Below are 8,437 nucleotides of genomic sequence, written 5' to 3'. Positions count from 1 at the left end.
AGTGCTGGTATGATCGCATCCGTCACATACTGCGCGCAAAATGTACTTGACCCTCTCTCTCCGCGCAACTTCTCTCGCTTAGCGGTTTAGCGGTTTGTAAGGATAGTACCCTTAGCGAGCGGTTTAAAAGAAAGATTAAAAAGAGGGTGGGGGATGCAACACGAGGACTTCCCAGGGGGTCACCCATCCTAGTACTACTCTCGCCCAAGCACGCTTGACTTCGGAGTTGTGATGGGATCCGGTGCATTAGTGCTGGTATGATCGCATCCGTCACGTACTGCGCGCAAAATGTACTTGACCCTCTCTCTCCGCGCAACTTCTCTCGCTTAGCGGTTTAGCGGTTTAAAAGGATAGTACCCTTAGCGAGCCGTCCAGCGGTTTAAAAGAAAGATTAAAAAAAGGGTGGGGGATGCAACACGAGGACTACCGAGGGGGTCACCCATCCTAGTACTACTCTCGCCCAAGCACGTTTCACTTCGGAGTTCTGATGGGATCCGGTGCATTACTGCTGGTATGATCGCATCCGTCACGTACTGCGCGCAAAATGGACTTGACCCTCTCTCTCCGCGCAACTTCTCTCGCTTAGCGGTCTAGCGGTTTAAAAGGATAGTACCCTTAGCGAGCCGTCCAGCGGTTTAAAAGAAAGATTAAAAAAAGGGTGGGGGATGCAACACGAGGACTACCGAGGGGGTCACCCATCCTAGTACTACTCTCGCCCAAGCACGTTTCACTTCGGAGTTCTGATGGGATCCGGTGCATTACTGCTGGTATGATCGCATCCGTCACGTACTGCGCGCAAAATGGACTTGACCCTCTCTCTCCGCGCAACTTCTCTCGCTTAGCGGTCTAGCGGTTTAAAAGGATAGTACCCTTAGCGAGCCGTCCAGCGGTTTAAAAGAAAGATTAAAAAAAGGGTGGGGGATGCAACACGAGGACTACCGAGGGGGTCACCCATCCTAGTACTACTCTCGCCCAAGCACGTTTCACTTCGGAGTTCTGATGGGATCCGGTGCATTACTGCTGGTATGATCGCATCCGTCACGTACTGCGCGCAAAATGGACTTGACCCTCTCTCTCCGCGCAACTTCTCTCGCTTAGCGGTCTAGCGGTTTAAAAGGATAGTACCCTTAGCGAGCCGTCCAGCGGTTTAAAAGAAAGATTAAAAAAAGGGTGGGGGATGCAACACGAGGACTACCGAGGGGGTCACCCATCCTAGTACTACTCTCGCCCAAGCACGTTTCACTTCGGAGTTCTGATGGGATCCGGTGCATTACTGCTGGTATGATCGCATCCGTCACGTACTGCGCGCAAAATGGACTTGACCCTCTCTCTCCGCGCAACTTCTCTCGCTTAGCGGTCTAGCGGTTTAAAAGGATAGTACCCTTAGCGAGCCGTCCAGCGGTTTAAAAGAAAGATTAAAAAAAGGGTGGGGGATGCAACACGAGGACTACCGAGGGGGTCACCCATCCTAGTACTACTCTCGCCCAAGCACGTTTCACTTCGGAGTTCTGATGGGATCCGGTGCATTACTGCTGGTATGATCGCATCCGTCACGTACTGCGCGCAAAATGGACTTGACCCTCTCTCTCCGCGCAACTTCTCTCGCTTAGCGGTCTAGCGGTTTAAAAGGATAGTACCCTTAGCGAGCGGTCCAGCGGTTTAAAAGAAAGATTAAAAAGAGGGTGGGGGATGCAACACGAGGACTTCCCAGGGGGTTACCCATCCTAGTACTACTCTCGCCCAAGAACGCTTCACTTCGGAGTTCTGATGGGATCCGGTGCATTAGTGCTGGTATGATCGCATCCGTCACGTACTGCGCGCAAAATGTACTTGACCCTCTCTCTCCGCGCAACTTCTCTCGCTTAGCGGTTTAGCGGTTTAAAAGGATAGTACCCTTAGCGAGCGGTCCAGCGGTTTAAAAGAAAGATTAAAAAGAGGGTGGGGGATGCAACACGAGGACTTCCCAGGGGGTCACCCATCCTAGTACTACTCTCGCCCAAGCACGCTTAACTTCGTAGTTCTGATGGGATCCGGAGCATTAGTGCTGGTATGATCGCATCCGTCACGTACTGCGCGCAAAATGTACTTGACCCTCTCTCTCCGCGCAACTTCTCTCGCTTAGCGGTCTAGCGGTTTAAAAGGATAGTACCCTTAGCGAGCGGTCCAGCGGTTTAAAAGAAAGAATAAAAAGAGGGTGGGGGATGCAACACGAGGGCTTCCCAGGGGGTCACCCATCCTAGTACTCCTCTCGCCCAAGCACGCTTAACTTCGGAGTTCTAATGGGATCCGGTGCATTAGTGCTGGTATGATCACATCCGTCACGTACTGCGCGCAAAATGTACTTGACCCTCTCTCTCCGCGCAACTTCTCTCGCTTAGCGGTCTAGCGGTTTAAAAGGATAGTACCCTTAGCGAGCGGTCCAGCGGTTTAAAAGAAAGAATAAAAAGAGGGTGGGGGATGCAACACGAGGGCTTCCCAGGGGGTCACCCATCCTAGTACTCCTCTCGCCCAAGCACGCTTAACTTCGGAGTTCTAATGGGATCCGGTGCATTAGTGCTGGTATGATCACATCCGTCACGTACTGCGCGCAAAATGTACTTGACCCTCTCTCTCCGCGCAACTTCTCTCGCTTAGCGGTCTAGCGGTTTAAAAGGATAGTACCCTTAGCGAGCGGTCCAGCGGTTTAAAAGAAAGAATAAAAAGAGGGTGGGGGATGCAACACGAGGGCTTCCCAGGGGGTCACCCATCCTAGTACTCCTCTCGCCCAAGCACGCTTAACTTCGGAGTTCTAATGGGATCCGGTGCATTAGTGCTGGTATGATCACATCCGTCACGTACTGCGCGCAAAATGTACTTGACCCTCTCTCTCCGCGCAACTTCTCTCGCTTAGCGGTCTAGCGGTTTAAAAGGATAGTACCCTTAGCGAGCGGTCCAGCGGTTTAAAAGAAAGAATAAAAAGAGGGTGGGGGATGCAACACGAGGGCTTCCCAGGGGGTCACCCATCCTAGTACTCCTCTCGCCCAAGCACGCTTAACTTCGGAGTTCTAATGGGATCCGGTGCATTAGTGCTGGTATGATCACATCCGTCACGTACTGCGCGCAAAATGTACTTGACCCTCTCTCTCCGCGCAACTTCTCTCGCTTAGCGGTCTAGCGGTTTAAAAGGATAGTACCCTTAGCGAGCGGTCCAGCGGTTTAAAAGAAAGAATAAAAAGAGGGTGGGGGATGCAACACGAGGGCTTCCCAGGGGGTCACCCATCCTAGTACTCCTCTCGCCCAAGCACGCTTAACTTCGGAGTTCTAATGGGATCCGGTGCATTAGTGCTGGTATGATCACATCCGTCACGTACTGCGCGCAAAATGTACTTGACCCTCTCTCTCCGCGCAACTTCTCTCGCTTAGCGGTCTAGCGGTTTAAAAGGATAGTACCCTTAGCGAGCGGTCCAGCGGTTTAAAAGAAAGAATAAAAAGAGGGTGGGGGATGCAACACGAGGGCTTCCCAGGGGGTCACCCATCCTAGTACTCCTCTCGCCCAAGCACGCTTAACTTCGGAGTTCTAATGGGATCCGGTGCATTAGTGCTGGTATGATCACATCCGTCACGTACTGCGCGCAAAATGTACTTGACCCTCTCTCTCCGCGCAACTTCTCTCGCTTAGCGGTCTAGCGGTTTAAAAGGATAGTACCCTTAGCGAGCGGTCCAGCGGTTTAAAAGAAAGAATAAAAAGAGGGTGGGGGATGCAACACGAGGGCTTCCCAGGGGGTCACCCATCCTAGTACTACTCTCGCCCAAGCACGCTTGACTTCGGAGTTCTGATGGGATCCGGTGCATTAGTGCTGGTATGATCACATCCGTCACATACTGCGCGCAAAATGTACTTGACCCTCTCTCTCCGCGCAACTTCTCTCGCTTAGCGGTTTAGCGGTTTGAAAGGATAGTACCCTTAGCGAGCGGTCCAGCGGTTTAAAAGAAAGATTAAAAAGAGGGTGGGGGATGCAACACGAGGACTTCCCAGGGGGTCACCCATCCTAGTACTACTCTCGCCCAAGCACGCTTAACTTCGGAGTTCTGATGGGATCCGGTGCATTAGTGCTGGTATGATCGCATCCGTCACGTACTGCGCGCAAAATGTACTTGACCCTCTCTCTCCGCGCAACTTCTCTTGCTTAGCGGTCTAGCGGTTTAAAAGGATAGTACCCTTAGCGAGCGGTCCAGCGGTTTAAAAGAAAGATTAAAAAGAGGGTGGGGGATGCAACACGAGGACTTCCCAGGGGGTCCGTCACGTATTGCGCGCAAAATGTACTTGACCCTCTCTCTCCGCGCAACTTCTCTCGCTTAGCGGTTTAGCGGTTTAAAAGGATAGTACCCTTAGCGAGCGGTCCAGCGGTTTAAAAGAAAGATTAAAAAGAGGGGGGGGGATGCAACACGAGGACTTCCCAGGGGGTCCGTCACGTATTGCGCGCAAAATGTACTTGACCCTCTCTCTCCGCGCAACTTCTCTTGCTTAGCGGTCTAGCGGTTTAAAAGGATAGTACCCTTAGCGAGCGGTCCAGCGGTTTAAAAGAAAGATTAAAAAGAGGGGGGGGGATGCAACACGAGGACTTCCCAGGGGGTCCGTCACGTATTGCGCGCAAAATGTACTTGACCCTCTCTCTCCGCGCAACTTCTCTTGCTTAGCGGTCTAGCGGTTTAAAAGGATAGTACCCTTAGCGAGCGGTCCAGCGGTTTAAAAGAAAGATTAAAAAGAGGGGGGGGGATGCAACACGAGGACTTCCCAGGGGGTCCGTCACGTATTGCGCGCAAAATGTACTTGACCCTCTCTCTCCGCGCAACTTCTCTCGCTTAGCGGTTTAGCGGTTTAAAAGGATAGTACCCTTAGCGAGCGGTCCAGCGGTTTAAAAGAAAGATTAAAAAGAGGTGGGGATGCAACACGAGGACTTCCCAGGGGGTAACCCATCCTAGTACTACTCTCGCCCAAGCACGCTTGACTTCGGAGTTCTGATGGGATTCGGTGCATTAGTGCTGGTATGATCCAATCCGTCACGTACTGCGCGCAAAATGTACTTGACCCTCTCTCTCCGCGCAACTTCTCTCGCTTAGCGGTTTAGCGGTTTAAAAGGATAGTACCCTTAGCGAGCGGTCCAGCGGTTTAAAAGAAAGATTAAAAAGAGGGTGGGGGATGCAACACGAGGACTTCCCAGGGGGTCACCCATCCTAGTACTACTCTCGCCAAGCACGCTTGACTTCGGAGTTCTGATGGGTTCCGGTGCATTAGTGCTGGTATGATCGCATCCGTCACGTACTGCGCGCAAAATGTACTTGACCCTCTCTCTCTCCGCGCAACTTCTCTCGCTTAGCGGTTTAGCGGTTTAAAAGGATAGTACCCTTAGCGAGCGGTCCAGCGGTTTAAAAGAAAGATTAAAAAGAGGGTGGGGGATGCAACACGAGGACTTCCCAGGGGGTCACCCATCCTAGTACTACTCTCGCCCAAGCACGCTTAACTTCGGAGTTCTGATGGGATCCGGTGCATTAGTGCTGGTATGATCGCATCCGTCACGTACTGCGCGCAAAATGTACTTGACCCTCTCTCTCCACGCAACTTCTCTTGCTTAGCGGTTTAGCGGTTTAAAAGGATAGTACCCTTAGCGAGCGGTCCAGCGGTTTAAAAGAAAGATTAAAAAGAGGGTGGGAGATGCAACACGAGTTAAAAGAAAGATTAAAAAGAGGGTGGGAGATGCAACACGAGGACTTCCCAGGGTTAAAAAGAGGGTGGGAGATGCAACACGAGGACTTCCCAGGGTGTCACCCATCCTAGTACTACTCTCGCCCAAGCACGCTTGACTTCGGAGTTCTGATGGGATCCGGTGCATTAGGGCTGGTATGATCGCATCCGTCATGTATTGCGCGCAAAATGTACTTGACCCTCTCGCTCCGCGCAACTTCTCTCGCTTAGTGGTTTAGCGGTTTAAAAGGATAGTACCCTTAGCGAGCGGTCCAGCGGTTTAAAAGAAAGATTAAAAAGAGGGTGGGGGATGCAACACGAGGACTTCCCAGGGGGTCCGTCACGTACTGCGCGCAAAATGTACTTGACCCTCTCGCTCCGCGCAACTTCTCTCGCTTAGCGGTTTAGCGGTTTAAAAGGATAGTACCCTTAGCGAGCGGTCCAGCGGTTTAAAAGAAAGATTAAAAAGAGAGTGGGGGATGCAACACGAGGACTTCCCAGGGGGTCACCCATCCCAGTACTGCTCTCGCCCAAGCGCGCTTAACTTCGTAGTTCTGATGGGATTCGGTGCATTAGTGCTGGTATGATCGCATCCGTCACGTACTGCGCGCAAAATGTACTTGACCCTCTCTCTCCGCGCAACTTCTCTCGCTTAGCGGTCTAGCGGTTTAAAAGAAAGATTAGAAAGAGGGTGGGGGATGCAGCACGAGGACTTCCCAGGGGGGCACCCATCCTAGTACTACTCTCGCCCGAGCACGCTTTACTTCGGAGTTCTGATGGGATCCGATGCATTAGTGCTGGTATTATCGCATCCGTCACGTACTGCGCGCAAAATGGACTTGACCCTCTCTCTCCGCGCAACTTCTCTCGCTTAGCGGTCTAGCGGTTTAAAAGAAAGATTAAAAAGAGGGTGGGGGATGCAACACGAGGACTTCCCAGGGGGTCACCCATCCTAGTACTACTCTCGCCCAAGCACGCTTGACTTCGGAGTTCTGATGGGATCCGGTGCATTAGTGCTGGTATGATCGCATCCGTCACGTACTGCGCGCAAAATGTACTTGACCCTCTCTCTCCGCGCAACTTCTCTCGCTTAGCGGTTTAGCGGTTTAAAAGGATAGTACCCTTAGCGAGCGGTCCAGCGGTTTAAAAGAAAGATTAAAAAGAGGGTGGGGGATGCAACACGAGGACTTCCCAGGGGGTCACCCATCCTAGTACTACTCTCGCCCGAGCACGCTTAGCTTCGGAGTTCTGATGGGATCCGGTGCATTAGTGCTGGTATGATCGCATCCGTCACGTACTGCGCGCAAAATGTACTTGACCCTCTCTCTCCGCGCAACTTCTCTCGCTTAGCGGTTTAGCGGTTTAAAAGGATAGTACCCTTAGCGAGCGGTCCAGCGGTTTAAAAGAAAGATTAAAAAGAGGGTGGGGGATGCAACACGAGGACTTCCCAGGGGGTCACCCATCCTAGTACTACTCTCGCCCAAGCACGCTTGACTTCGGAGTTCTGATGGGATCCGGTGCATTAGTGCTGGTATGATCGCATCCGTCACGTACTGCGCGCAAAATGTACTTGACCCTCTCTCTCCGCGCAACTTCTCTCGCTTAGCGGTTTAGCGGTTTAAAAGGATAGTACCCTTAGCGAGCGGTCCAGCGGTTTAAAAGAAAGATTAAAAAGAGGGTGGGGGATGCAACACGAGGACTTCCCAGGGGGTCACCCATCCTAGTACTACTCTCGCCCAAGCACGCTTAACTTCGGAGTTCTGATGGGATCCGGTGCATTAGTGCTGGTATGATCGCATCCGTCACGTACTGCGCGCAAAATGTACTTGACCCTCTCTCTCCGCGCAACTTCTCTCGCTTAGCGGTTTAGCGGTTTAAAAGGATAGTACCCTTAGCGAGCGGTCCAGCGGTTTAAAAGAAAGATTAAAAAGAGGGTGGGAGATGCAACACGAGGACTTCCCAGGGGGTCACCCACCCTAGTACTATTCTCGCCCAAGCACGCTTGACTTCGGAGTTCTGATGGGATCCGGTGCATTAGTGCTGGTATGATCGCATCCGTTACGTACTGCGCGCAAAATGTACTTGACCCTCTCTCTCCGCGCAACTTCTCTCGCTTAGCGGTTTAGCGGTTTAAAAGGATAGTACCCTTAGCGAGCGGTCCAGCGGTTTAAAAGAAAGATTAAAAAGAGGGTGGGGGATGCAACACGAGGACTTCCCAAGGGGTCACCCATCCTAGTACTACTCTCGCCCAAGCACGCTTAGCTTCGGTGTTCTGATGGGATCCAGTGCATTAGTGCTGGTATGATCGCATCCGTCACGTACTGCGCGCAAAATGTACTTGACCCTCTCTCTCCGCGCAACTTCTCTCGCTTAGCGGTTTAGCGGTTTAAAAGGATAGTACCCTTAGCGAGCGGTCCAGCGGTTTAAAAGAAAGATTAAAAAGAGGGTGGGGGATGCAACACGAGGACTTCCCAGGGGGTCACCCATCCTAGTACTACTCTCGCCCAAGCACGCTTAACTTCGGAGTTCTGATGGGATCCGGTGCATTAGTGCTGGTATGATCGCATCCGTCACGTACTGCGCGCAAAATGTACTTGACCCTCTCTCTCCGCGCAACTTCTCTCGCTTAGCGGTTTAGCGGTTTAAAAGGATAGTACCCTTAGCGAGCGGTCCAGCGGTTTAAAAGAAAGATTAAAAAGAGGGTGGGGGATGCAA

At 52.0% G+C, this 8,437-nt stretch overlaps 29 non-coding genes across 29 annotated transcripts; all 29 read right to left on the bottom strand.

Moving 5' to 3' along the window:
• Positions 1–150: 150 nt before the first annotated feature.
• Positions 151–269, bottom strand: LOC116008538. The gene has a single exon (XR_004095914.1). It is a non-coding gene; the product is annotated as a 5S ribosomal RNA (ribosomal RNA).
• Positions 270–406: 137 nt separating this feature from the next.
• LOC116008752 lies at positions 407–525 on the bottom strand. Its single transcript, XR_004096112.1, has one exon. It is a non-coding gene; the product is annotated as a 5S ribosomal RNA (ribosomal RNA).
• A 137-nt stretch (positions 526–662) lies between these two features.
• LOC116008751 lies at positions 663–781 on the bottom strand. The gene has a single exon (XR_004096111.1). It is a non-coding gene; the product is annotated as a 5S ribosomal RNA (ribosomal RNA).
• Positions 782–918: 137 nt separating this feature from the next.
• Positions 919–1,037, bottom strand: LOC116008749. The gene has a single exon (XR_004096110.1). It is a non-coding gene; the product is annotated as a 5S ribosomal RNA (ribosomal RNA).
• A 137-nt stretch (positions 1,038–1,174) lies between these two features.
• On the bottom strand, positions 1,175–1,293 carry LOC116008748. The gene has a single exon (XR_004096109.1). It is a non-coding gene; the product is annotated as a 5S ribosomal RNA (ribosomal RNA).
• Positions 1,294–1,430: 137 nt separating this feature from the next.
• Positions 1,431–1,549, bottom strand: LOC116008746. Its single transcript, XR_004096107.1, has one exon. It is a non-coding gene; the product is annotated as a 5S ribosomal RNA (ribosomal RNA).
• Positions 1,550–1,686: 137 nt separating this feature from the next.
• Positions 1,687–1,805, bottom strand: LOC116008424. The gene has a single exon (XR_004095808.1). It is a non-coding gene; the product is annotated as a 5S ribosomal RNA (ribosomal RNA).
• Positions 1,806–1,942: 137 nt separating this feature from the next.
• On the bottom strand, positions 1,943–2,061 carry LOC116008422. Its single transcript, XR_004095806.1, has one exon. It is a non-coding gene; the product is annotated as a 5S ribosomal RNA (ribosomal RNA).
• A 137-nt stretch (positions 2,062–2,198) lies between these two features.
• LOC116008277 lies at positions 2,199–2,317 on the bottom strand. The gene has a single exon (XR_004095670.1). It is a non-coding gene; the product is annotated as a 5S ribosomal RNA (ribosomal RNA).
• Positions 2,318–2,454: 137 nt separating this feature from the next.
• LOC116008275 lies at positions 2,455–2,573 on the bottom strand. Its single transcript, XR_004095668.1, has one exon. It is a non-coding gene; the product is annotated as a 5S ribosomal RNA (ribosomal RNA).
• A 137-nt stretch (positions 2,574–2,710) lies between these two features.
• Positions 2,711–2,829, bottom strand: LOC116008274. Its single transcript, XR_004095667.1, has one exon. It is a non-coding gene; the product is annotated as a 5S ribosomal RNA (ribosomal RNA).
• Positions 2,830–2,966: 137 nt separating this feature from the next.
• On the bottom strand, positions 2,967–3,085 carry LOC116008273. Its single transcript, XR_004095666.1, has one exon. It is a non-coding gene; the product is annotated as a 5S ribosomal RNA (ribosomal RNA).
• Positions 3,086–3,222: 137 nt separating this feature from the next.
• Positions 3,223–3,341, bottom strand: LOC116008271. The gene has a single exon (XR_004095665.1). It is a non-coding gene; the product is annotated as a 5S ribosomal RNA (ribosomal RNA).
• Positions 3,342–3,478: 137 nt separating this feature from the next.
• LOC116008270 lies at positions 3,479–3,597 on the bottom strand. The gene has a single exon (XR_004095664.1). It is a non-coding gene; the product is annotated as a 5S ribosomal RNA (ribosomal RNA).
• A 137-nt stretch (positions 3,598–3,734) lies between these two features.
• Positions 3,735–3,853, bottom strand: LOC116008224. Its single transcript, XR_004095620.1, has one exon. It is a non-coding gene; the product is annotated as a 5S ribosomal RNA (ribosomal RNA).
• Positions 3,854–3,990: 137 nt separating this feature from the next.
• LOC116009304 lies at positions 3,991–4,109 on the bottom strand. Its single transcript, XR_004096575.1, has one exon. It is a non-coding gene; the product is annotated as a 5S ribosomal RNA (ribosomal RNA).
• Positions 4,110–4,920: 811 nt separating this feature from the next.
• Positions 4,921–5,039, bottom strand: LOC116008871. Its single transcript, XR_004096222.1, has one exon. It is a non-coding gene; the product is annotated as a 5S ribosomal RNA (ribosomal RNA).
• Positions 5,040–5,176: 137 nt separating this feature from the next.
• LOC116008719 lies at positions 5,177–5,294 on the bottom strand. The gene has a single exon (XR_004096082.1). It is a non-coding gene; the product is annotated as a 5S ribosomal RNA (ribosomal RNA).
• Positions 5,295–5,433: 139 nt separating this feature from the next.
• LOC116009303 lies at positions 5,434–5,552 on the bottom strand. The gene has a single exon (XR_004096574.1). It is a non-coding gene; the product is annotated as a 5S ribosomal RNA (ribosomal RNA).
• Positions 5,553–5,773: 221 nt separating this feature from the next.
• LOC116008742 lies at positions 5,774–5,892 on the bottom strand. The gene has a single exon (XR_004096103.1). It is a non-coding gene; the product is annotated as a 5S ribosomal RNA (ribosomal RNA).
• A 306-nt stretch (positions 5,893–6,198) lies between these two features.
• Positions 6,199–6,317, bottom strand: LOC116008668. The gene has a single exon (XR_004096035.1). It is a non-coding gene; the product is annotated as a 5S ribosomal RNA (ribosomal RNA).
• Positions 6,318–6,417: 100 nt separating this feature from the next.
• On the bottom strand, positions 6,418–6,536 carry LOC116008725. The gene has a single exon (XR_004096088.1). It is a non-coding gene; the product is annotated as a 5S ribosomal RNA (ribosomal RNA).
• A 100-nt stretch (positions 6,537–6,636) lies between these two features.
• LOC116008149 lies at positions 6,637–6,755 on the bottom strand. Its single transcript, XR_004095547.1, has one exon. It is a non-coding gene; the product is annotated as a 5S ribosomal RNA (ribosomal RNA).
• A 137-nt stretch (positions 6,756–6,892) lies between these two features.
• Positions 6,893–7,011, bottom strand: LOC116008116. The gene has a single exon (XR_004095515.1). It is a non-coding gene; the product is annotated as a 5S ribosomal RNA (ribosomal RNA).
• Positions 7,012–7,148: 137 nt separating this feature from the next.
• Positions 7,149–7,267, bottom strand: LOC116008148. The gene has a single exon (XR_004095546.1). It is a non-coding gene; the product is annotated as a 5S ribosomal RNA (ribosomal RNA).
• A 137-nt stretch (positions 7,268–7,404) lies between these two features.
• LOC116009301 lies at positions 7,405–7,523 on the bottom strand. The gene has a single exon (XR_004096573.1). It is a non-coding gene; the product is annotated as a 5S ribosomal RNA (ribosomal RNA).
• A 137-nt stretch (positions 7,524–7,660) lies between these two features.
• Positions 7,661–7,779, bottom strand: LOC116008327. Its single transcript, XR_004095717.1, has one exon. It is a non-coding gene; the product is annotated as a 5S ribosomal RNA (ribosomal RNA).
• Positions 7,780–7,916: 137 nt separating this feature from the next.
• Positions 7,917–8,035, bottom strand: LOC116008493. Its single transcript, XR_004095872.1, has one exon. It is a non-coding gene; the product is annotated as a 5S ribosomal RNA (ribosomal RNA).
• Positions 8,036–8,172: 137 nt separating this feature from the next.
• On the bottom strand, positions 8,173–8,291 carry LOC116009300. The gene has a single exon (XR_004096572.1). It is a non-coding gene; the product is annotated as a 5S ribosomal RNA (ribosomal RNA).
• Positions 8,292–8,437: the final 146 nt, after the last annotated feature.

The sequence above is a fragment of the Ipomoea triloba genome, chromosome 16 (assembly GCF_003576645.1).
Source record: "Ipomoea triloba cultivar NCNSP0323 chromosome 16, ASM357664v1".
NCBI classification, from domain to species: domain Eukaryota; kingdom Viridiplantae; phylum Streptophyta; class Magnoliopsida; order Solanales; family Convolvulaceae; genus Ipomoea; species Ipomoea triloba.
The sequence above is the reverse complement of the archived record's forward strand: the minus strand, read 5'-3'. Positions and strand labels throughout refer to the sequence as shown.